This window comes from Anabrus simplex, chromosome 1 (genome assembly GCF_040414725.1).
Source record: "Anabrus simplex isolate iqAnaSimp1 chromosome 1, ASM4041472v1, whole genome shotgun sequence".
In the NCBI taxonomy this organism is placed as follows: Eukaryota; Metazoa; Arthropoda; class Insecta; order Orthoptera; family Tettigoniidae; genus Anabrus; species Anabrus simplex.
Window position 1 is genome coordinate 265,541,868 of NC_090265.1, and position 26,912 is coordinate 265,568,779.

At 43.7% G+C, this 26,912-nt stretch overlaps 5 non-coding genes across 5 annotated transcripts; all 5 read right to left on the reverse strand.

Moving 5' to 3' along the window:
- Window positions 1-2,089: 2,089 nt before the first annotated feature.
- On the reverse strand, window positions 2,090-2,162 carry TRNAR-UCU (transfer RNA arginine (anticodon UCU)). Its single transcript has one exon. It is a non-coding gene; the product is annotated as a tRNA-Arg (tRNA).
- Window positions 2,163-4,878: 2,716 nt separating this feature from the next.
- On the reverse strand, window positions 4,879-4,951 carry TRNAR-UCU (transfer RNA arginine (anticodon UCU)). Its single transcript has one exon. It is a non-coding gene; the product is annotated as a tRNA-Arg (tRNA).
- A 2,429-nt stretch (window positions 4,952-7,380) lies between these two features.
- TRNAR-UCU (transfer RNA arginine (anticodon UCU)) lies at window positions 7,381-7,453 on the reverse strand. The gene has a single exon. It is a non-coding gene; the product is annotated as a tRNA-Arg (tRNA).
- A 14,463-nt stretch (window positions 7,454-21,916) lies between these two features.
- On the reverse strand, window positions 21,917-21,989 carry TRNAR-UCU (transfer RNA arginine (anticodon UCU)). The gene has a single exon. It is a non-coding gene; the product is annotated as a tRNA-Arg (tRNA).
- A 3,400-nt stretch (window positions 21,990-25,389) lies between these two features.
- TRNAR-UCU (transfer RNA arginine (anticodon UCU)) lies at window positions 25,390-25,462 on the reverse strand. Its single transcript has one exon. It is a non-coding gene; the product is annotated as a tRNA-Arg (tRNA).
- Window positions 25,463-26,912: the final 1,450 nt, after the last annotated feature.

A 26,912-nucleotide genomic window follows, 5' to 3' on the forward strand; every position in this document is an offset into this window, starting at 1 on the left:
CATGACATTGTTTTCTTCCTTTCTTAATCTGTTTACCTTCAAGGGTCGGATTTTCCCTCGGACTCAGTGCGAGACTCCACCTCTATTGCCTCAAGGGCAGTGTCCTAGGGCGTGAGACTTTGGGTCTGGTGTTACAACCGGGGAGAAGAACCAATACCTCGCCCAGACTCCCTTACCTGCTATGAGGAACAGGGGCCTTGTAAGGTTATGAAATGGTGGGAAGGGTACACAATGAACAGGGAAGGAAGCGGCCGCAGCCTTAGGTACCATCCCGGCACTAGTCAGGAGAACAAATGGAGAACCAGTTCGATGTTGACTGAGAAGGGAATCGAACCAGCCTCTAATCAGTTGACACCCCGAGACTGAACGGACACCGTCCCAGGCCTCATACCACTTTTCAAATTTGGTAGCAGAGCCGGAAATCGAATCGTGGCCTTCGGGTGTGACAGCTAATCACTACACCACAGAGGAGGACATTCTTCTTCTTCTTCTTCTTCTTCTTCTTCTTATTATTATTATTATTATTAGTATTATTATTATGCCGCCTCTGTGGTGTAGTGGTTAGCGTGATTAGCTGCCTTGAACGTTATACCGGGAATGCCGTGATGGTACCTAACTTAAGGCCACGGCCGCTTCCTTCCCTCTTCCTTGCCTATACCTTCCAATCTTCCCATCCTCCTACAAGGCCCCTGTTCAATAGCAGGTGAGGCCGCCTGGGCGAGGTACTTGTCATACTCCCCAGTTGTATCCCACGACCAAGAGTCTGAAGCTCCAGGACACTGCACTTGTGGCGGTAGAGATGGGATCCCTCGCTGAGTCAGAGGGAAAAGCCGAACCTGGAGGGAAAACAGATGATGATGATGATGATGATGATTATTATTATTATTATTGTTATTATCAAGCGCCTTGTTGGTGTTTGGTTAGTGTGATTAGCTGCCACCCCCCGGAGGGTGGCTTCGTTTCCCGGCTCTACCAAAAAATCTGAAAAGTGGTACGAGGGCTGGAAGAGGTGCTCCTCAGCCTCGGGAAGTCAACTGAAAAGAAGGTGTTCGATTCCCACCTCAACCATCCTCGAAGTGAGTTTCCGTGCTTTCCCACTTCTCATCCAAGCGAATCCCGGGATGATTCTTAACTTAAGGGCACGACTGCTTCCTTCCCTACCAGGCGATTTAACCGTGCGGTTAAGGGCACGCACTTGTGAGCTGGCATCCGGGAGATAGAAGGTTCGAGTTACACTGTCGGCAGCCATGAAGATAGTTTCCCATCGTTTCCCATTTTAACACCATGCAAATGCTGGGGCTGTGTCTTATTTAAAGCCACGGCCGCTTCCTTTTCACTCCTAGCCCTTTCCTATCCCATCGTCACCATAAACCCTATCTGTGTCGGCGCGACCAAAGGTTAGTTCCAAAAAAGAAGAAAGCTTCCTTCCCTCTTCCTTGTCTATCCATTCCATTCTTCCCATCCCCCATAAGGTCTTGTTCAGCATAGCAGGACACTGCCCTGAGGGTGTAGCGGTGCGATCCCTCGCTGAATCCGGGGAAACCCGACCCTGGAGTGTATACGGATAAAAAAATAATAAATGTAAAACAGGAACCGTCTAAGCGGTGTACTTGTTACTGTGATTAGATGCCAGACCCGGTTCTCCATTCGTTTGTAGGACCATACAAACTAACATACCATTTGAGTTAAAGCTTCCACAGTCTATTGAACTAAAATTACGTTCTTCATGTACATTATGTGCAAGTTGCTGATATATCGAATAACATGGTGTCACTTTTGAGTCTCTCCAGCAGTTACGATCGTATTCAAACATCGGCAACATATATACGATATATATATACGTCAAACAAAGGCTCCGTCAAAATACAATGAACGACGTCATTTTGCGAATTCCTCTTTTTCATAATCCAAGGGCCTACACAATTCACGGACATTTCAAATTATATGCAAATGTTCCATTTTCGAGTGAGGTATTCCAACGTGGCCGATTAAAATTGTAAACTTGGATCACGTGGAAGCGGAACGAGTTTACATGGCTTTACTCTTAAACTACAGAAGGTATTTATGTTCTCTTCTTGCTTAAAATTACCGTCCCTTGTGGGGATCGAACCCACGACCTTTGGATTAGAAGTCCAACGCGCTTTCCTCTGCGCCAAAGGGACTACGCTCCCTAAGTTCTGTAATCAGTGTCGTGAGGACCCTGATTCTTTTTGTAATTTACGAACGTTTTTTTTTGTTGCTATAATTATGCTTTATTTCGCAACGACACTGATATGTCTTATGGCGACGATGTGAGAGGAAAGGCCTACGAATGGGAAGGAAGCGGCCCTGGTCTTAATTAAGGTACAGACCCAGCACTTGCCTGGTGTGAAAATGGGAAACCACGGAAAACCATCTCCAGGTCTGCCGACAGTGGGGTTCGTACCCACTGTCACCCGATTACTGGTACTGAATACTGACCGCACTTAAGCGAATGCAGCTATCGATCTCGGTATTTACGAAAATAATATCCATGAAGTGAAGAAGGATTATACGCGGGTTGTATCTAAGCGGACCGTGTTCAAATCCCGGCTCTACCAAGAAATTTGTAAGTATTTCGTGGGTTGCAACGGGATCCACTCAACCTCGTGGGGTCAAATGAGTAGAGGTGGGTTCGAGTCACACCTCAGCCATCCTGGAAGTGGTTTTAGTGGTTTCCCACTTCTCCTCCAGGCAAATGCCGGGATGGTACTTAAGGCCACCGCCGCTTCCTTCCCTATTCCTTGCCTGTCCCTTCCAACCTTCCCAACCACCGCAAGGCTTTGACGCCTGCCCTTCGAGACCACAATTTGGAAGTGATCTATTGTTGCCATCTACAAAAAAGCACGTACAATAGTGATCCGCATAAGAGACACAATCCTGTCCACGGATATACGAGGATAACCATACCAAGAATAACAACAACAATAAAATAGTAATAATAATAATAATAATAATAATAATAATAATAATAATAATAATAATAATAATAATAATAATAATAATAATAATAATAATAATAATAATAAATATGAATCTAATATCTTACATTTAAGAGGAAAGTATAATGTCTGTCCTGATACCTGGTCTCTGATGAATTCACTATTTGGAACTAAATGTACCACATCTCAAGTAATTGCACTTTTTACTTTTCACGTGTACATTTAGAATACAGTATAATTTTGATCATTAACTGCAGACAAAGCAGTCTCTTTGGCGCAGAAGGAAGCGCGTTGGACTTCTAACCCAAAGCTCGTGGTTTCGGTCCCTACAAGAGACCGTAATTTGTATGTCCGCTTCTGTGTTGTAGTGGTTGGTGTGATTAGCTGCTACCCGGGAGGCCTGCCTTCGATTTCCAGCCCTGCCAAGAACTTAGAAAAGTGGTAGGAGGAATGGAACCGGATCAACTTAGCCTCGGGAGATGAGCTGAGTTCGATTCTCTCCTCAGCCATCCTCGAAGTGGTTTTCCGTGGTTTCCCACTTTTCATCGAGACAAGTGCCGGGATGACGAGTAATGTGAAATGTTTAATGAGTTTACCCCTATTTAGATAGAACGCTGGACATGACAGCAGGCAAACAGCCGGCACTCCAATGACAACCTGTGTATACATATGCTATTAATAACCTCAATTTTAGATCTGCAGTGACAAGTGTGTTCCAACAACACCGCATTGAGGGACTTCGATAGGCGGAAGAAGATAGCCTCTTGCATGCAAGGCTTGGCTCTAACTCCCCCTCTCCAAAAGGAGACTTGGCACCAGGGACTGCTGGCTGCTGGACAATGGGACGAACCTGTGGCCCAAAGCCCAGACGCCACCAGACCCGAGCCGACCCGGCAGTGACAAGAAGGACTGATCCCCATAATAACAGAAAATGGCAAGGAAATGGTTATGATTGCATGACACTTATTCCTAACTAACACAACCTCGGGTCTTCTTCCAGCCCACTTCCTTACATGTGCTATCAAAAGACGTCAGGATTTACATGTAGTTTCTCTCTTCTTTCTGCCTATGTGGTTCTTCCCTGACCCTTCAATACCATACATCAACACCACCTTACCTAACACAAACTCTTGCCGTGGTAGCGAGTCTGACTCGGAAACCGGCAGATACTCCTTGTATCACTTCCCACTCCTCCCTGCTATCTCTTTCTTCTTCTTAGAAATAACAGCATGTCGGAGGCCATGTAGATTGAGTAGTTGGTCACGCGGGGGGAGCGGGCTTTGGGGGCCCCGCGAAAAAATATAGAAATATATTATCTACATATTAATGAAAAACGTTTTACAAAGAAAATGAATAACTAAACATTCAAATACATAAAAATCCAAACAGCACTGGATAGAATTGCAAGCAGTCTGAATTATCCATGAAACCTTCGGTTTTCATATCCGTATCGTTGACAGCTGGACTATACGGCCTATACGAAAACGGCTCGATGATTATGCTTTCTGTTTAAAGGGACCTAACATACAAGTCATCGACCCCTAGAAAACGGTATCGTTAGAGTACGCAAGCCCTGTGTCAAATATTCCAACGTTATTTTTCTAGCAAAAGGCTAAATATATCATCGCGATAGTTTGGGGGTAATGACTTGTCCTCAGAAACGACCCGAACCCGAATAAATGTGATGTTCCCCCTGTAAGTGCATGATACTGTCGATTATTAAATACCAACCCATATGTATGAAATAACAAAAAAGCCGATTCCTCACTTTACATTGAGCTGTAACATCAGCCCACAGGGTGCGTTGCGGTGCTGTCGTATGCTTATTTTACCCAGGGCCGTTGATGGATTTGCCTTGAACCCAATAATCTCGTTCTCTGTAGTCTGCCAGTCAAGTTACTTGTCTGTCAAAATTACGCGTCCCTTGTGGGAATCGAACCCACGACCTTTGGATTAGAAGTCCAACGCGCTATCCTCTGCGCTAAAGGGACAACGGAACTCGCCAACATGTAGCAAGAGAAGTCTAGGTCAAACGATAAAAGCAAACTTGAAGAACAATACCCCGATAAGAACAACTGAATATGAGTAGATTTAAACACTTACCAAATCCTGTGAGTTGGAATAACAGGGAATATTTTATTTCTCTAGTCAAATTCGTTCCTCTCATGACATTGTTTTCTTCCTTTCTTAATCTGTTTACCTTCAAGGGTCGGATTTTCCCTCGGACTCAGTGCGAGACTCCACCTCTATTGCCTAAAGGGCAGTGTCCTAGGGCGTGAGACATTGGGTCTGGTGATACAACCGGGGAGAAGAACCAATACCTCGCCCAGACTCCCTTACCTGCTATGAGGAACAGGGGCCTTGTAAGGTTATGAAATGGTGGGAAGGGTACACAATGAACAGGGAAGGAAGCGGCCGCAGCCTTAGGTACCATCCCGGCACTAGTCAGGAGAACAAATGGAGAACCAGTTCGATGTTGACTGAGAAGGGAATCGAACCAGCCTCTAATCAGTTGACACCCCGAGACTGAACGGACACCGTCCCAGGCCTCATACCACTTTTCAAATTTGGTAGCAGAGCCGGAAATCGAATCGTGGCCTTCGGGTGTTACAGCTAATCACTACACCACAGAGGAGGACATTCTTATTCTTATTCTTCTCCTTATTATTATTATTATTATTATTATTATTATTATTATTATTATTATTATGCCGCCTCTGTGGTGTAGTGGTTAGCGTGATTAGATGCCACCCCCGGAGGTCCGGGTTCGATTCCCGGCTCTGCCACGAAATTTGAAAAGTGGTACGTGGGCTGGAGCGGGATCCACTCAGCCTCGGGAGGTCACCTGAGTAGAGGTGGGTTCGATTCCCACCTCAGCCATCCTCGAAGTGGTTTTCCGTGGTTTCCCACTTCACCTCCAGGCGAATGCCGGGATGGTACCTAACTTAAGGCCACGGCCGCTTCCTTCCCTCTTCCCTGCCTATACCTTCCAATCTTCCCATCCTCCTACAAGGCCCCTGTTCAATAGCAGGTGAGGCCGCCTGGGCGAGGTACTTGTCATACTCCCCAGTTGTATCCTAGACCAAGAATCTGAAGCACCAGGACACTGCACTTGTGGCGGTAGAGATGGGATCCCTCGCTGAGTCCGAGGGAAAAGCCGAACCTGGAGGGAAAACAGATGATGATGATGATGATGATGATGATGATGATGATGATTATTGTTATTATCAAGCGCCTTTTTGGTGTTTGGTTAGTGTGATTAGCTGCTACCCCCCAGAGGGTGGCTTCGTTTCCCGGCTCTGCCAAAAAATCTGAAAAGTGGTACGAGGGCTGGAACAGGTGCTCCTCAGCCTCGGGAAGTCAACTGAAAAGAAGGTGTTCGGATTTCACCTCAGCCATCCTCGAAGTGAGTTTCCGTGCTTTCTCATTTCTCATCCAAGCGAATCCCTGGATGATTCTTAACTTAAGGGCACGACTGCTTCCTTCCCTACCAGGCGAGTTAACCGTGCGGTTAAGGGCGCGCAGTTGTGAGCTGGCATCCGGGAGATAGAAGGTTCGAGTTACACTGTCGGCAGCCATGAAGATAGTTTCCCATCGTTTCCTATTTTAACACCATGCAAATGCTGGGGCTGTGTCTTATTTAAAGCCACGGCCGCTTCCTTTTCACTCCTAGCCCTTTCCTCTCCCATCGTCACCATAAACCCTATCTGTGTCGGCGCGACCAAAGGTTAGTTCCAAAAAGAAGAAAGCTTCCTTCCCTCTTCCTTGTCTATCCATTCCATTCTTCCCATCCCCCATAAGGTCTTGTTCAGCATAGCAGGACACTGCCCTGAGGGTGTAGCGGTGCGATCCCTCGCTGAATCCGGGGAAACCCGACCCTGGAGTGTATACGGATAAAAAAATAATAAATGTAAAACAGGAACCGTCTAAGCGGTGTACTTGTTACTGTGATTAGATGCCACACCCGGTTCTCCATTCGTTTGTAGGACCATACAAACTAACATACCATTTGAGTTAAAGCTTCCACAGTCTATTGAACTAAAATTACGTTCTTCATGTACATTATGTGCAAGTTGCTGATATATCGAATAACGTGGTGTCACTTTTGAGTCTCTCCAGCAGTTACGATCGTATTCAAACATCGGCAACATATATACGATATATATATATACGTCAAACAAAGGCTCCGTCAAAATACAATGAACGACGTCATTTTGCGATTTCCTCTTTTTCATAATCCAAGGGCCTACACAATTCACGGACATTTCAAATTATTTGCAATTGTTCCATTTTCGAGTGAGGTATTCCAACGTGGCCGATTAAAATTGTAAACTTGGATCACGTGGAAGCGGAACGAGTTTACATGGCTTTACTCTTAAACTATAGAAGGTATTTATGTGCCCTTCTTGCTTAAAATTACCGTCCCTTGTGGGGATCGAACCCACGACCTTTGGATTAGAAGTCCAACGCGCTTTCCTCTGCGCCAAAGGGACTACGCTCACTATGTTCTGTAATCAGTGTAGTGAGGACCCTGATACTTTTTGTAATTTTCGAACGTTTTTTTTTGGGTTGCTATAATTATGCTTTATTTCGCAACGACACTGATATGTCTTATGGCGACGATGTGAGAGGAAAGGCCTACGAATGGGAAGGAAGCGGCCCTGGTCTTAATTAAGGTACAGACCCAGCACTTGCCTGGTGTGAAAATGGGAAACCACGGAAAACCATCTCCAGGTCTGCCGACAGTGGGGTTCGTACCCACTGTCACCCGATCACTGGTACTGGATACTGGCCGCACTTAAGCGAATGCAGCTATCGATCTCGGTATTTACGAAAATAATATCCATGAAGTGAAGAAGGATTATACGCGGGTTGTATCTAAGCGGACCGTGTTCAAATCCCGTCTCTACCACGAAATTTGAAAGTATTTCGTGGGTTGCAACGGGATCCACTCAACCTCGTGGGGTCAACTGAGTAGAGGTGGGTTCGAGTCACACCTCGGCCATCCTGGAAGTGGTTTTACGTGGTTTCCCACTTCTCCTCCAGGCAAATGCCGGGATGGTACTTAAGGCCACCGCCGCTTCCTTCCCTATTCCTTGCCTGTCCCTTCCAGCCTTCCCATCCTCCGCAAGGCTTTGACGCCTGCCCTGCGAGACCTCAATTTGGAAGTGTATCTATTGTTGCCATCGACAAAAAAGCACGTACAATAGTGATCCGCATAAGAGACACAATCCTGTCCACGGATATACGATGATAACCATACCAAGAATATCAACAACAATAAAATAGTTAATAATAATAATAATAATAATAATAATAATAATAATAATAATAATGAATATGAATCTAATATCTTACATTTAAGAGGAATGTATAATGACTGTCCTGATACCTGGTCTCTGATGAATTCACTATATGGAACTAAATGTACCATATCTCAAGTGACTGCACTTTTTACTTATCACGTGTACGTTTAGAATACAGTATAATTTTGATCATTAACTGCAGATAAAGCAGTCTCTTTGGCGCAGAAGGAAGCGCGTTGGACTTCTAATCCAAAGCTCGTGGTTTCGGTCCCTACAAGAGACCGTAATTTGTATGTCCGCTTCTGTGTTGTAGTGGTTGGTGTGATTAGCTACCACCCGGGAGGCCTGCCTTCGATTTCCAGCTCTGCCAAGAACTTTGAAAAGTGGTAGGAGGAATGAAACCGGATCAACATAGCCTCGGGAGATGAGCTGAGTTCGATTCTCTCCTCAGCCATCCTCGAAGTGGTTTTCCGTGGTTTCCCACTTTTCATCGAGACAAGTGCCGGGATGACACGTAATGTGAAATGTTTAATGAGTTCACCCTATTTAGGTAGAACGCTGGACATGAGAGCAGGCAAACAGCCGGCACTCCAATGACAACCTGTATATACATATGTTATTAATAACCTTAATTTTAGATCTGTAGTGACAAGTGTGTTCCAACAACACCGCATAGAGGGACTTCGACAGGCGGAAGAAGATAGCCTCTTGCATGCAAGGCTTGGCTCTAATTCCCCCTCTCCAAAAGGAGACTTGGCACCATGGACTGCTGGATGCTGGACAATGTGACGAACCTGTGGCCCAAAGCCCAGACGCCAGCAGACCCGAGCCGACCCGGCAGTGACAAGAAGGACTGATCCCCATAATAACAGAAAATGGCAAGGAAATGGTTATGATTGCATGACACTTATTCCTAACTAACACAACCTCGGGTCTTCTTCCAGCCCACTTCCTTGCATGTGCTATCAAAAGACGTCAGGTTTTACATGTAAGCTCTTTCTTCTTTCTGCCTATGTGGTTTCTCCCTGACCCTTCAATACCATACATCAACACCACGTTACCTAACACAAACTCTTGCCGTGGTAGCGAGTCTGACTCGGAAACCGGCAGATACTCCTTGTATCACTTCCCACTCCTCCCTGCTATCTCTTTCTTCTTCTTAGAAATAACAGCATGTCGGAGGCCATGTAGATTGAGTAGTTGGTCACGCGGGGGGAGCGGGCTTTGGGGGCCCCGCGAAAAAATATAGAAATATATTATCTACATATTAATGAAAAACGTTTTACAAAGAAAATGAATAACTAAACATTCAAATACATAAAAATCCAAATAGCACTGGATAGAATTGCAAGCAGTCTAAATTATGCATGAAACCTTCGGTTTTCATATGCGTATCGTTGCCAGCCTGACTATACGGCCTATACGAAAACGGCTCGATGATTATGCTTTCTGTTTAAAGGGACCTAACATACAAGTCATCGACCCCTGAAAAACGGTATCGTTAGAGTACGCAAGACCTGTGTCAAATGTTCCAACGTTATTTTTCTAGCAAAAGGCTAAATATATCATCGCGATAGTGTAACCTTTCCAAGGCATCAGTACACGAACCAGTTACCATTGTTCATAAATATGACGTTAGAATGGAGCACCATCGGTGAGCTTCGAACTCAGCCCGGTTTGTCGAAGCCTCACCCTCCCCTACTAGAATAGTTCGCTAGCCGAGTCGGTATCGCATTTTCGGGTCTGTGGACTGTCCGATGGGGCGGTAAGTCCTTTAGTAATAGTCTCTATAGTAGGGGGAAAAGTTAATTATGAGAGGAATACCATTTCATTACTAATGAGATGAAAGACAATATCTTGTATAATAAATTTTTACTTATACTAGTGAAACACATTATTTACATGGGTATGCCGTAGAAACACTTAACATATATTAACTTGGGTGATCTTAACGTTTAAATGTTCGGTAGTCTTTTCTACACTTCATTATACGTTTAAATATTCAAAATTAAGAAGGCGCTCCCTCTCGAACTATTACACTACCGGTACCACAGACTTAGAGAGGCGTTTTCTCTCTAATTATTTCACTTTACACTTACACTAATCACTTTACACACACATCTATTCAACATAGGCATACCCGGCTGTAATTCTGTTTGTTTGTCGAAAATTAATATATTCAACTTGCATCAAATTATGATATAAGTTTGCTAGTATCGTATGAATTGAAATAGGCAATTTACACTCCCAATCCCTTGAAAGTCGCGTTATAACAGTACTTTAAGTTATACGTTGCCAAATATGCAGTATGACAAACACGCCCATTTCATTAGGATTTTTATCAACACACATATCAGGACATTATTTACACAACGATGTTACCTATGGACAAGCATTTAGCGACTTCAATACCAGACATCATAAACAAAGTATTATAGCACTACCTGCAACCAATGGACAAGAGTATATACATTTCACATACACACGACGGACCGCAGGTGGTCTTATTTCACCTGCCGCTTGTGACAGGAGGCCTTACTGTCTCCTGCGATGAACTCAGGACCTTCTGAGACGGGGTATATCTGACCTGGAATTCCCTATACGCTGTGGATAATTAAAGAAATAAATTGGAGGGGTCCTTCATTTAATGCTCATTTGGAATCTCTGCGACGTTGGCTCTTTTTAAATTAACACGCGTAATCTTTGTACCGAAAAGGAAAGAAACTCACTACTTGTCTCTGTTCTATTTCACTGAAGAAAAACGCCTTCACTCCCCCGTTTAAAGGGGCTCATAAAACTCCAGCTGGGAGCTATCCGTGACACCCTTCCAACGAGCGGTCTACTAGCCTTCTCGGGCAATGGCTCCACGGCAAATAATCTATTCACTTCTTTCAATACTAGCCACAAATGGCATCACATAAATCACGGCCCTATATCAGGCCTAATCAACATGTTCACATCACGAGATCCACTTCGTGTACATTACTAAAGAGTTCCGGGGAAACTTAACATTCTCATTTCACACTATATCTTATGGCTACCGCCTGTTCACCCATTTCATTTCTCCTCTCGGTACATTGACTACGATGCAGATTTATTGATGATCTCCTGCCATCAGAGTTCAAGTTAACTTGCGTATTCGCGAACTAATTAGCGATGTGAGATATATACCCCAATCTCATGCTCCATTCGTTGTTCCAGCAGTTTTAATTTCTAGTAAGGAGGATTTCCTAAGAGCTTGTGAAGTACAAAAAAAAATCAGTTACTGAGATATCTTTGAGGACTCCTATTGGCTGTAGAAAGATGATAACTGGAGTCGTTTACGTAGAATTATTTAAGCCCCTTTGCTTGACAGTACTTCACACATAATTAATCTGAGGTCCTTAAACTTACGTCATGCATTATCAAACCCTTGAAAAAAAAAATGGTAGTGAAATATGGTCGTTCCCAAACCATGAAGAAAGTATTCTATAAGAACCCAAATAAAAATGAAATTATAATTATTATCCCTCTGAAATGGCGTGCTTGCAATCTACGTTACATCTAAGTGAAAAATTTACATATTTACAATGGGACACGACCTTCAAAGATATAAATAATTGGAAATGTACTCAGCCTTCTGGATACCACGTTCACAGCCTTACAGGGAGGCACTCCATGGATTTTAGACTGCTTGCATCACGTCATCGGTGATGTGAAGACCCATGATGACTTCCTGGCAGGTCACGAACATGACGGCTTGATCTGGTATGACGTTCTCGACGTTCTCTGCTACACCAGGCGAAGACAGCTAGGCGTCTGGTTCTCTCTAATATGCAGGCAAAATTCTGGCATTCAGATGGGCGTCGGCGTTCACTCCGGCGTTCACGTAGACATGTAAATGAGGGGAAATTATCTCAAGTGAATACGTTAGTTTATCACACACCACAATTTGAACATATGGTTGGATTTGCTCAATAGCACGAGCATTCCAACCTAATGTCGGTAATGTCCCAGAAGCCCGACATTAATCCCTTCTCATTTATCTATTACTCTTGTAGGCAGCGATTATAGGCCCAGAAATTTCACTAGTTTCCCTAGAAACGACAGTGGTTAGGCCACTAATGTATTAGCATTCTCGTATTCATGACACTTGTTCAGGCCTGTTCTAATGCACTTAGCCGTAAGTCGAGCTCTCACTGTACTGCGGGTTATTTTAACGTGGCGCTGTCCTCAATCAGGTCTAACTGAGCTGTTCACTGACTTTCTTGGTAATTCATATTGATATCAAGCACGTACGCTCCACCTACTTCGCTAAGTACGTCACTATGTGTGTTAACTGAGCCGTATTAACTTAGACACATAGGAGGCTTGATGTACGACCTTTTTTACACACGGGTATCAGTTATTACGGTTTCGTACCGTTCCTATTTATTAATTTGCGGCACACTGTACACGCTAACATCTCACTCAGAGGGTGATTATTTCCACATACTCACAGAATTTAATGAATCACTGTATTACACTACTCAAATCACAAGATTATTTCTTCACAAACGACTCACTCACAAGCCACGACGGAATACTACCGTACTGGCATTACAATAAGAACGCACTGGTTGGTGTCTCCTTCTCAGCTCATGAATATATAGGCGCGCTACGCTAGAGACCCGAATGCTGAGGGTGGGGGAAAAAATGCAATCCTTTCTCACACATTGGTCCGTTAATACGCAACGTACAGTAACGAACAGGATATCAAAATGTAGCTCTTGTATTCCCATCTCCACTGAGTGACTGTTATTAAAATAACTTCGTAGGTTCTGAAGCAATCTTAAAAGCATCCTTTAGCTTTTGGCGGTGAATGATGACGAGCACAGGGGATTCCTTGTGTTCCCTGGCACGGCTAGAGTCCAACATCTGTTAGTCATTAAGACGCGCCCTTGTTTACAGCGCAGTTATCTCTCTGTCAGTTAAGTAGAGCACTTCTCGGTCTCATAATTATGCGTAAAATTCCCTGATTCAAATGAATGTTTGCGCTTAATTATCCAGTGGGTATTTTGTGATTTATAAAAATTAACAGAAATAAAACAGCTGAACGCGATAAGTTGGTAGTGGTGGATGAGCGAGGAAAACATGGTATAATGTTAGTTTTCACGTTGGACCTACTCTCTGGGCTCAGTTAGTGACCTAGATTCTTTGTCACGTGATAACGCGTATGGTTTCATCTCGCTCGCGGTGGGAGCGAGAGAGTTTCGAGTACAAGCGCTCTTGCACCGCCTTGCTGCTAATTACCAGCAACTAGAGCTGGGTCGCGCGACTCTGGATATTGCAACTCGAGTCCTGGAGCGGGCAGAAAAATTCTGACTTGGGCAGTTTTTATCGTAGAATGACGCGGAAAACGGCATATTTCATCTCCTGGATATCATGACATACTATAGGTGACGTTGTGAACGGTCACATCCCTCCCCTGCTTAAAATAAGAAAAATCACGGGTAGGGATTTTTCTTACCAATCACATGGTTCTCGTATCATTAAAAGTGAGTGTATCGTAGGATGGCATTTTCTTGTCTTAGAACGTATCTGGACATAAGGATATGCAAGTATTCTTGGGTCATGATATCTCGTCTTTCCGAGCATGCTAGACAATCTTCATCTCCCGACTCGCCAGTGTTATCATCCATCCCATGTTGATCTTCCAGTTCCATGTAGTTTACTCCATCCATCTCTTCTTCAGGATCCTCCTCATCCACTCCGTCGTCCTCGTCTTCTTCTGGAGGCTGTCCTTCATCTTCTAGGTCATCTGGATCGTTTGGATTCTCCTCCGGTAATTGTCCTGGCACATGGTATAGTTTTAGATTTGAGGCGTTATAGATAGCCTCAGTTGTTCCATCCATGGATTGTACCTTGTACGCGTTATTTTCTAAATTTTGAATTATTCGATAAGGCCCAATATACAGCTCTGCAAATTTGTGGTAAAATTTCCGTGGTGGATCCGAAGTTGCGGGACGTTTAACCAATACAAGTTCTCCCACACGTAGAGGTCTGTGGAATCGTTTGCGTCGCAATCGTCGTAACCGCTTCTCTGCCTGTTTCTTCAGAGATTCCAACGTATCTCTCACCCTCAACTCTACTGATGGTCTTGGATCTTCTGGACATGGCACGACATCTTTCCATGGTCTCTCGGGATGTTCGTTGAAGTGCACTACGCTAGGAATCTGCCCTGTCGATTCGTGTACGGTTGAGTTTATGCATTCCATGATGGTTGGAACAACATCTACCCACCGCCAATGCTGTCTCGGGCAATAAATTCTGCAAAATTTTCCGATCTCCCTCATAATCCTTTCAGACGGATTCGATTCTGGATGTCGAATCGAACTCATGAGGTGTTGAATTCCCATCTGTTCCATGTCTCTACGGAACTCGGCTGAAGTGAACTGCGATCCGTGATCGGTTAAGAGTTTATCGGGTTTGCCCATCTTGGGAATGATCTTATTCCTTATCTGGTTGACAACGGTACGCGTATTCGCTTTCTGTACTGGACACAGCATAACATATTTGCTGAAGACGTCCATGCACACCAAAATGAATTGGAGCCCCCTGGTCGCCTTTGGAAGCGGACCATAGAAGTCCATGGAAAACAGTTCACGGGGCTTCTCAGGAATCAACGGCTTCGGTGGTTGTTTGAGTAAGTACGCGTTGGGCTTAATACGTTGACAGATGTCACAAGTCATTAAAACTGTACGAGTCATCCTCCTCATTCGCGGCCATGTAAAGGTCTCTCTAAGCGTCGCCATGACTTTGTCTACACCAGCGTGTCCTATGGAGTGATGCGTCAGCCATATTAAGTCAACCTGGAGAGCGGGTGGAACGACCACTCTAAGACGAGTATGCGCATCATCCACATATTTGTACAAGATCCCATTAATGTAGTTATAGTTTTGCGCATGTCTCTCAGCGTCTTGATATTCTGGCGTGTTTTGATGGCATATCCTTTATTCCTTATACTAGTTAAATTAATGTTATTCCATATGTACACAATATACATTTCAAGTGGGATCGTAGCTTATCATTAGTGTATCGATCCTTCCTCTTGTTCACTCAACCCTACTTCCAAAGCACGAGGTCTTGGGCTGAGCATCCCTGGTACTTTATTCTGGCCATGCGACATAGCAAATTTCTCCTTCTTAGTGCGGTCCCTAATTCCGTAGTAAAAGTGGTCTTCTTAAGTCCGCAGTTTGTCTGGAACACTGTGTTGAGACGAAAATTTCCTGTTTTCCCGTGTCTTCTAAGTATTCTCTGACGTATTCTTTCATTGACGATTTTCTTCTCTAGTTTCTTCCTGACGAACTGAATATCGTCCTGCGACCGGCCTGATTCAATGACGCATCTTCTCAATATCCTAGATAATCGCTGATAACTCATAAGGTTATCCATTCCTCTGGTCCATATCAAAAATTTCTGGAGCTTTTTGATTATGCCTTCATGAAGACCAACGTTAAGTGTACTCTTCCGGATTACCGGTGATTCTCTCATCTTCTTCTTCTTCCTCCGGTATTTCACCTTATCCGTCTTCTTCTTCTTCTTCCGTCGCCTCGTCATGCCCTTCTGAATTCTCTTCATTTCTGCAGCGTTCCCTTGCCGAAAATTCAGTTGCCCTGTTGCCTCATTCACTGCTTTGTCATTTACATCCTTTTGAATTGTGTCGAAAGTAATTTCATATTCTTTTTCCTCGGCGGTGACCCTCAATTCAATTTTCACTCTGTCCATCTGCTGGTCGATATATTCTTTGCATTTAGTCTCTGTGCCGTCCCGAACCTGCGTTATCTGACCTTCCATTTCTTCTATTCGGCTTTCCTGAGCTGTCATTCTTATTTCTATTTCGGCTGTACGCTCATCCAGACGGCGACTGGTTTGCTCTAGCTTCAACGCGAGGGAATCTATGCGTGTCGTCACGTCATCAATGCGAGAGTTAACATGTTCTTTGAGCTCCGCAGCTTGGGCTTTACACGACGCCTCGTATCCGTCTAACCGTGCAGTGAGCTGACCTACTCGACTATTGTGCTGGTCTAAACGTTCTTCAATTTGAGTGGTTGCCTGTCCTAGTTTATTTAATAGTTCTGCCTGCCTATCACTATCAGCCTTTAACTGCTCCTTTAAGAGTCCTGCCTGTCTTTCACTATCGGCCTTTAGCTGCTCCTTTAAAAGTCCTGCCTGTCTTTCACTATTGTCCGCATTAGCCTGTTCCAATTTCGCAAGACGCTCATCAAACTTCGCACTCTGTTCCCTGAAAAGCTCTGCCTGCTTCTCACTTTGTTCGGCCAGTAAGGCGGCCATCAACTGTTTAATACCTTCCACATCCATAATACTTCACTTCTTGAGAAATGTGTGCCCCCCTGAATTAAGCTGCTCGTGGTATTTCAGTTCATACGATTCAGTTTCCTAAACTTAGGAAGGTGTGCAATTTTTGAAAATGACCAAGTCGTTTTACGCCAAAATTAGCTTCAAAACAGCTGCGTCACACCTCCTAACAATTACTTGTGTTTCCCTAGTATTTTCCTACGTAATTCATAAACATTATCCCGACATATTGTTTTTTTAATAATTAAATCTATGTAGCCCTTTTTTAAAAATAAATATTACCTAAATCCGCGACCTAAATGGGCTCGGTATACGTGTGCCAGAAATGTAATGCACTTAATAAACATTGGATGTTTTCAGCCTCGAGATTTGGAAGATGCTTTAGCAGACAATTCCCCGTCTCGAACTGACAACATTGCACTGTTCATTTTGAGAAAAAAAAATTAAGAGTGATGAGGCTTCCACTCTTGTCCGCGATATCTACCCTGTTTACATTGGATGAATCCCCTAAACTACCAAGGCCTGCTACAAACGCATCGCCTTCGGCATGAACCTGTGACCAGAAGAATTTGAAGAACTCAGTCCAGTCATTTTATCCTCAACAATGGGAAGGTCATTTTATTGCTCCCCTGAAGTTACACAATTCCATAACTTTTTTTTTTCAGGTCCGCCATATTTCTGAGTGACCATCGTGTATATTTCCACTTAACCTGGTACACGATCTCTTCATTCTTCTCCCTACATCCGTCGGATTTAATTTATTCCAGTCACTCATTCAAATATCGTTGCGCGTGACGTAACTGTCTATGGTAGCGGCTTACGCACTCCATCCGACACATTATTCATATTAACTATCACGTTCACACGCTCTGATTCTATTTTGTATTCCTCTCTTCTAGCAAATTTAATATACGGGTAAAATTTGGTATTTCCATTCGTTCAGTTCTAACCGAATCAATTTGATAATCCTACTACCTTAGGTACTCCTTTTATAGTAGTGGTATTCGAACTTGTGCCTTAATATTGGCTATATCAATATTTATGGTGCCGTAGGGCTTTACAAACTTGCCCCAACAACGGGACGCTAAATTATGCGTCGCGAGAACAATATGTAACTCGCCCCAAACAACAATAAGGCCACACGTTAGGGGGCGCCAATTATGTAACCTTTCCAAGGCATCAGTACACGAACCAGTTACCATTGTTCATAAATATGACGTTAGAATGGAGCACCATCGGTGAGCTTCGAACTCAGCCCGGTTTGTCGAAGCCTCACCCTCCCCTACTAGAATAGTTCGCTAGCCGAGTCGGTATCGCATTTTCGGGTCTGTGGACTGTCCGATGGGGCGGTAAGTCCTTTAGTAATAGTCTCTATAGTAGGGGGAAAAGTTAATTATGAGAGGAATACCATTTCATTACTAATGAGAAGAAAGACAATATCTTGTATAATAAATTTTTACTTATACTAGTGAAACACATTATTTACATGGGTATGCCGTAGAAACACTTTACATATATTAACTTGGGTGATCTTAACGTTTAAATGTTCGGTAGTCTTTTCTACACTTCATTATACGTTTAAATATTCAAAATTAAGAAGGCGCTCCCTCTCGAACTATTACACTACCGGTACCACAGACTTAGAGAGGCGTTTTCTCTCTAATTATTTCACTTTACACTTACACTAATCACTTTACACACACATCTATTCAACATAGGCATACCCAGCTGTAATTCTGTTTGTTTGTCGAAAATTAATATATTCAACTTGCATCAAATTATGATATAAGTTTGCTAGTATCGTATGAATTGAAATAGGCAATTTACACTCCCAATCCCTTGAAAGTCGCGTTATAACAGTACTTTAAGTTATACGTTGCCAAATATGCAGTATGACAAACACGCCCATTTCATTAGGATTTTTATCAACACACATATCAGGACATTATTTACACAACGATGTTACCTATGGACAAGCATTTAGCGACTTCAATACCAGACATCATAAACAAAGTATTATAGCACTACCTGCAACCAATGGACAAGAGTATATACATTTCACATACACACGACGGACCGCAGGTGGTCTTATTTCACCTGCCGCTTGTGACAGGAGGCCTTACTGTCTCCTGCGATGAACTCAGGACCTTCTGAGACGGGGTATATCTGACCTGGAATTCCCTATACGCTGTGGATAATTAAAGAAATAAATTGGAGGGGTCCTTCATTTAATGCTCATTTGGAATCTCTGCGACGTTGGCTCTTTTTAAATTAACACGCGTAATCTTTGTACCGAAAAGGAAAGAAACTCACTACTTGTCTCTGTTCTATTTCACTGAAGAAAAACGCCTTCACTCCCCCGTTTAAAGGGGCTCATAAAACTCCAGCTGGGAGCTATCCGTGACACCCTTCCAACGAGCGGTCTACTAGCCTTCTCGGGCAATGGCTCCACGGCAAATAATCTATTCACTTCTTTCAATACTAGCCACAAATGGCATCACATAAATCACGGCCCTATATCAGGCCTAATCAACATGTTCACATCACGAGATCCACTTCGTGTACATTACTAAAGAGTTCCGGGGAAACTTAACATTCTCATTTCACACTATATCTTATGGCTACCGCCTGTTCACCCATTTCATTTCTCCTCTCGGTACATTGACTACGATGCAGATTTATTGATGATCTCCTGCCATCAGAGTTCAAGTTAACTTGCGTATTCGCGAACTAATTAGCGATGTGAGATATATACCCCAATCTCATGCTCCATTCGTTGTTCCAGCAGTTTTAATTTCTAGTAAGGAGGATTTCCTAAGAGCTTGTGAAGTACAAAAAAAAACCAGTTACTGAGATATCTTTGAGGACTCCTATTGGCTGTAGAAAGATGATAACTGGAGTCGTTTACGTAGAATTATTTAAGCCCCTTTGCTTGACAGTACTTCACACATAATTAATCTGAGGTCCTTAAACTTACGTCATGCATTATCAAACCCTTGAAAAAAAAAAATGGTAGTGAAATATGGTCGTTCCCAAACCATGAAGAAAGTATTCTATAAGAACCCAAATAAAAATGAAATTATAATTATTATCCCTCTGAAATGGCGTGCTTGCAATCTACGTTACATCTAAGTGAAAAATTTACATATTTACAATGGGACACGACCTTCAAAGATATAAATAATTGGAAATGTACTCAGCCTTCTGGATACCACGTTCACAGCCTTACAGGGAGGCACTCCATGGATTTTAGACTGCTTGCATCACGTCATCGGTGATGTGAAGACCCATGATGACTTCCTGGCAGGTCACGAACATGACGGCTTGATCTGGTATGACGTTCTCGACGTTCTCTGCTACACCAGGCGAAGACAGCTAGGCGTCTGGTTCTCTCTAATATGCAGGCAAAATTCTGGCATTCAGATGGGCGTCGGCGTTCACTCCGGCGTTCACGTAGACATGTAAATGAGGGGAAATTATCTCAAGTGAATACGTTAGTTTATCACACACCACAATTTGAACATATGGTTGGATTTGCTCAATAGCACGAGCATTCCAACCTAATGTCGGTAATGTCCCAGAAGCCCGACATTAATCCCTTCTCATTTATCTATTACTCTTGTAGGCAGCGATTATAGGCCCAGAAATTTCACTAGTTTCCCTAGAAACGACAGTGGTTAGGCCACTAATGTATTAGCATTCTCGTATTCATGACACTTGTTCAGGCCTGTTCTAATGCACTTAGCCGTAAGTCGAGCTCTCACTGTACTGCGGGTTATTTTAACGTGGCGCTGTCCTCAATCAGGTCTAACTGAGCTGTTCACTGACTTTCTTGGTAATTCATATTGATATCAAGCACGTACGCTCCACCTACTTCGCTAAGTACGTCACTATGTGTGTTAACTGAGCCGTATTAACTTAGACACATAGGAGGCTTGATGTACGACCTTTTTTACACACGGGTATCAGTTATTACGGTTTCGTACCGTTCCTATTTATTAATTTGCGGCACACTGTACACGCTAACATCTCACTCAGAGGGTGATTATTTCCACATACTCACAGAATTTAATGAATCACTGTATTACACTACTCAAATCACAAGATTATTTCTTCACAAACGACTCACTCACAAGCCACGACGGAATACTACCGTACTGGCATTACAATAAGAACGCACTGGTTGGTGTCTCCTTCTCAGCTCATGAATATATAGGCGCGCTACGCTAGAGACCCGAATGCTGAGGGTGGGGGAAAAAATGCAATCCTTTCTCACACATTGGTCCGTTAATACGCAACGTACAGTAACGAACAGGATATCAAAATGTAGCTCTTGTATTCCCATCTCCACTGAGTGACTGTTATTAAAATAACTTCGTAGGTTCTGAAGCAATCTTAAAAGCATCCTTTAGCTTTTGGCGGTGAATGATGACGAGCACAGGGGATTCCTTGTGTTCCCTGGCACGGCTAGAGTCCAACATCTGTTAGTCATTAAGACGCGCCCTTGTTTACAGCGCAGTTATCTCTCTGTCAGTTAAGTAGAGCACTTCTCGGTCTCATAATTATGCGTAAAATTCCCTGATTCAAATGAATGTTTGCGCTTAATTATCCAGTGGGTATTTTGTGATTTATAAAAATTAACAGAAATAAAACAGCTGAACGCGATAAGTTGGTAGTGGTGGATGAGCGAGGAAAACATGGTATAATGTTAGTTTTCACGTTGGACCTACTCTCTGGGCTCAGTTAGTGACCTAGATTCTTTGTCACGTGATAACGCGTATGGTTTCATCTCGCTCGCGGTGGGAGCGAGAGAGTTTCGAGTACAAGCGCTCTTGCACCGCCTTGCTGCTAATTACCAGCAACTAGAGCTGGGTCGCGCGACTCTGGATATTGCAACTCGAGTCCTGGAGCGGGCAGAAAAATTCTGACTTGGGCAGTTTTTATCGTAGAATGACGCGGAAAACGGCATATTTCATCTCCTGGATATCATGACATACTATAGGTGACGTTGTGAACGGTCACAATAGTTTGGGGGTAATGACTTGTCCTCAGAAACGACCCGAACCCGAATAAATGTGATGTTCCCCCTGTAAGTGCATGATACTGTCGATTATTAAATACCAACCCATATGTATGAAATAACAAAAAAGCCGATTCCTCACTTTACATTGAGCTGTAACATCAGCCCACAGGGTGCGTTGCGGTGCTGTCGTATGCTTTATTTTACCCAGGGCCGTTGATGGATTTGCCTTGAACTCAATAATCTCGTTCTCTGCACTCTGCCAGTCAAGTTACTTGTCTGTCAAAATTACTCGTCCCTTGTGGGAATCGAACCCACGACCTTTGGATTAGAAGTCCAACGCGCTATCCTCTGCGATAAAGGGACAACGGAATTCGCCAATATGTAGCAAGAGAAGTGTAGGTTAAACGATAAAAGCAAACTTGAAGAACAATACCCCGATAAGAACGACTGATTGTGAGTAGATTTAATCACTTACCACCTCATGTGAGTTGGAATGACAGGGAATATTATATTTCTCTATTCAAATTCGTTCATCTCATGACATTGTTTTCTTCCTTTCTTAATCTGTTTACCTTCCAGGGTCGGTTTTTCCATCGGACTCAATGAGGGACCCCATCTCTATTGCTCAAGGACAGTGTCCTAGTGTGTGAGACTTTGGGTCAGGCGATACAAGCGGGGAGAAGACCAGTCCGTCGCCCAGACGGACTCACCTGCTATGAGGAACAGGGGCCTTGTAAGGGTATGAAAAGTTTGGGAAGCATACACACGGTTGAGGGAAGGAAGCGGCCGCAGCCTTATGTACCATCCCGGCATTTGTCAAGAGAACAAATTGAGAACCATTTCGATGTTGACTGGGGAGGGAATCGAACCAGCATCGACTCAGTTGACATCCCGAGGCTGAGAGGACACAGTTCCAGGCCTCATACCACTTTTCATACTTGGTAGCAGAGCCGGGAATCGAATCGTGGCCTCCGGGTGAAGCAGCTAATCACTACACCACAGAGGAAGACATTATTATTATTATTATTATTATTATTATTATTATTATTATTATTATTATTATTATTATTATTATTATTGTCCCGAGGTATCTGTGGAACAGCAGAGGTGAAAGAAGGTGCTGGGGGGGAATAATTATCAACTTACGAAATTAAAGTTAATTTAAAACTTTAACAAAGGTTATATTTTCTTTTCAAGATAAATAAATAACAGAATATAACAGGTACCAAGTAGTAGATCAACAAATTAAGAAAGTACAATTTTAGTTCATTACAAAATTTGGGATTCGAGCCCGACACTCACGAACCTTGATCTATAAGCCCAACTTTACCTATATACCAAGTTCAAACAAAGGGGCAGGAAACCCCAATCATGCTAAGGAGCACTGGCTCCTGATTACCATATTAAGCCTCCTCGAGGCACACAGAAACCAAATTTAAGAAAGAGCAAACCCGCTCTCAAGATTCAAGCCCATCAAATGCCACAACAAACTATACTTCAAACTGACCTCAAAGCACACCAACCTACTGGGCCTGTTCAGTAAAGAAGCAGGTAAATTACATGGCCCAAAATACCAACTTGACTGGAGGCGTAACTTGCACTCCTAATACTCTTTTAAAACCTACTTGGCACTAGGGCGCATACACCAGGGCTAATCCCATACTAAAGAGGTGACTAGTATAAGAAGACTTAATTACATTAAGAAAGGAAGAAACGGTTGGGAAAACAAAGTCACCTCGAAACAATAGGAGTGGGAGCTCGAGAGGGTTTAACACTCTCTATCCCAATTTATAGTTAAGGAGACGAAGTTTTACCAAGTGTCTATTACATTTTAAAGATAGGTTACAGGAGAAAAGTTTCGAACCTGCCCCGAGGGTTAAACTGCTGAGCTAGCGAGAAATGTTATTAAATGGCCATTACCTTATGGATGAACTGCTGCCCGAAGAAAGAGGCGCTTCCCGCCCCCTGCTACACTAGGAGAGATGTTACTGAAGTGGCGAGGAGACCAGAAAATCAGCAGTTTATATACCCTCGCGGAAAATTCGAGACCTTTCATGAATGATAGGACACACCCACAGCAGTTTATTGGTTAGAGAACACAGTTACAGAGCAGGTTGGGGAAGAAAGCCCCGATTTTCCGAAAATTAATTTAAGAAATTCGGGATTGGCTAATTTCAAAACTGGCGGAAAGAAAGGATTAACATTGCAAACTCCCAAACTACAGAACAAAATTTAGCAAAACCAAAGTTATGAATGTTAAATTTCTTCAGGACAGGTCATTCCTTTACACCAGAGTGCGTTATTATAGTTTTTATAGAGACATCTGTTAGAAAACGTCCAAATTTCTTGATCCGGAGGAAACAAACACAAGTCGAAATAGACACCGTTCACACACTGCAAAATTACCAAATTTACTGTGGTGACATCTTTCAAGAAACCATTGAATTAATATAGTTTGTTAAAGTTCAGGCGTTCTCCAGTAGAGGAGTTTCGACTGGCGCAATATTAGAATTTGCGTCGTGGAGGTGTACCGCCCGGTACAATTATTATTATTATTATTATTATTATTATTATTATTATTATTATTATTATTATTATTAATCACCGTTTTGGTGTAGTGGTTAGTGTGATTAGCTGCCACCCCCTAGAGGCTGGCTTCGTTTCCCGGCTCTGCCAAGGAATCTGAAAAGTGGTACGAGGGCTGGAACAGGGGCTCCTCAGCCTCGGGAGGTCAACTGACAAGAGGGTCTCCGATCCCTTCTCAATCATCCTCGAAGTGAGTTTCCGTGGTTACCCACTTCTCCTCCAAGCAAATCCCGGGATGATTCCTAACTTAAGGGCACGACTGCTTCCTTCCCTACCGGGCGAGTTGGCAGTGCGGTTAAGGGCGCGCGGTTGTGAGCTTGCATCCGGGAGATAAGTGAGTTCGAATCACACTGTCGGCAGCCCTGAAGATAGTTTCCCTTGGTTTCCCATTTTCACACCAGGCAAATGCTGGGGCTGTGTCTTATTGAAAGCAACGACCGCTTCCTATCCACTCCTAACCCTTTCCTATCCCATCGTCACCATAAAATCTATCTGTGTCGGTGCGATGAAAGGCAAGATCCAAAAAGCTTCCTTCCCTCTTCCTTGTCTATCCATTCTATTCTTCCCATCCCCAATAAGGCCCTGTTCAGCATAGCAGGACACTGCTCTGAGGGGGTAGACGTGTGGTCCCTCGCTGAGTCCGGGGAACCCGACCCTGGAGGGTTTACGTATGAAATAATAATAAAAGTAATACAGGAACCGTCTAAGCGGTGTACTGGTTCCTGTGATTAGATGCCAGACCCCGTTCTCCATTCATTTGTAGGACAATACAAACTAACATACCATTTGAGTTAAAGCTTCCAGTCTATTGAACTTCATGTACATTATGTGCAAGTTGCTGATATATCGAATAACGTGATGTCACTTTTGAGTCTCTTCAGGCAGTTACGATAGTATTCAAAATATCGGCAACATACAGTATATATACGTCAAACAAAGACTGCGTCAAAACAGAATGAAGGACGTCATTTTGCGATTTCTCCTTTTTTCATAATCCAAGTGCCTACACAATTCACGGACATTTCAAGTTATTTGCAATTGTTCCATATTTGAGTGAGGTATTCCAACGTGGCCGTTTAAAATTGTAAACTTGGATCACGTGGAAGCGGAACGAGTTTACATGACTTTACTCTTACACTATAGAAGGTATTTATGTGCTCTTCTTGCTTAAAATGACCGTCCCTTGTGGGGATCGAACCCACGACCTTCGGATTAGAAGTCCAACGCGCTTTCCTCTGCGCCAAAGGGACTACGCTCAGTATGTTCTGTAATCAGTGTAGTGAGGACCCTGTTTCTTTTTGTAATTTTCGAACGTTTTTTTTGTTGCTATAATTGTGCTTTATTTCGCACCGACACAGATATGTATAATGGCGACGATGTGATAGGAAAGGCCTAGGAATGGGAAGGAAGCGGCCGTGGCCTTAAATAAGGTGCAGACCCAGCAAACGCCTGGTGTGAAAATGGGAAACCACGGAAAACCATCTTTAGGTCTGCCGATACTGGGGTTCGAACCCACTATCTCCCGATTACTGGACACTGACCGCACTTAAGCGAATGCAGCTATCGAGCTCGGTATTTTCGAAAATAAAACCCATGAAGTGAAGAAGGATTATACACGGGTTGTATCTAAGCGTCCCGGGTTCAAATCCCGGCTCTACCACGAAATTTGAAAAGTGGTTCGTGGTTTGGAACGGGATCCCCTCAGCCTAGTGGAGTCAACTGAGTAGAGGTGGGTTCGAGTCACACCTCAGCCATCCCGGAAGTGGTTATCCGTGGTTTCCCACTTCTCCTCCAGGCAAATGCCGGGATGGTACTTAACTTAAGGTCACGGCCGCTTCCTTCCCTATTGCTTGCCTGTCCCTTCCAATCTCCCATCCTCCGCAAGGCCCCTGTTCAGCGTAGCAGGTGAGGCCGCCTGGGTGAAGTATTGGTCATCCTCCCCAGTTGTATCCCTCGACCCAGGCTCTTAAACTCCAGAACACTGACCTTGAGGCAGTAGAGTTGGGATCCCTCGGTGAGTCCGAGGGAAAAACCGTCCCAGGAGGGTAATCAGAAGAAGGAGAAAGAGAAGAAGTATTAAAGCGAGGAGAATAGCTAAATTAGTGGTGGTTGAACAATAACAGCAACTACTGCTACTACTAACAGCCCAGTTACTAGCGCAATATTGTTATTAGGCCGCTACAAATCGTAGACCGAGTAGAATATGCTTCGACTTCACAGCAGCTACTTTTGGCTAAGCTTGTAGTTGTACATTCGGGAGGCGGAGGGACTTGTCCCTACTGTCGGCTGTCATTGGAATGGTTTTCCGTGTTCTTCATTCTCCTGCAGCAATGCATATGCTGGCATGGCTTCTCTTGCAAAGGAGAAATTTTTTACTTCGAAATTTGCGCGATCAGTATGTATGAACCCACATTAGCCATCCTCGAAGCGGTTTTCCATGGTTTACCACCCTCCTCCAGGCAAATGCCGGATTGGTACCTAACTTAGGGCCACGGCAACCTCCTTCCCTCTTCCTTGCCTGTGCCATCCAATCTTCCCATCCCACCACAAGGACCCTGTTCAGTACAGCAGGTGTGATCGCCTGATCGGTGTACTCATCCTCCTTCCAACTTTTATCCCCCCTACCCAAAGTCCCGCGCTCCAAGACACTGCCCTTAAGACGGTAGAGGTTGGTTCCCTGGCTGAGTTCGAGAGAAAATC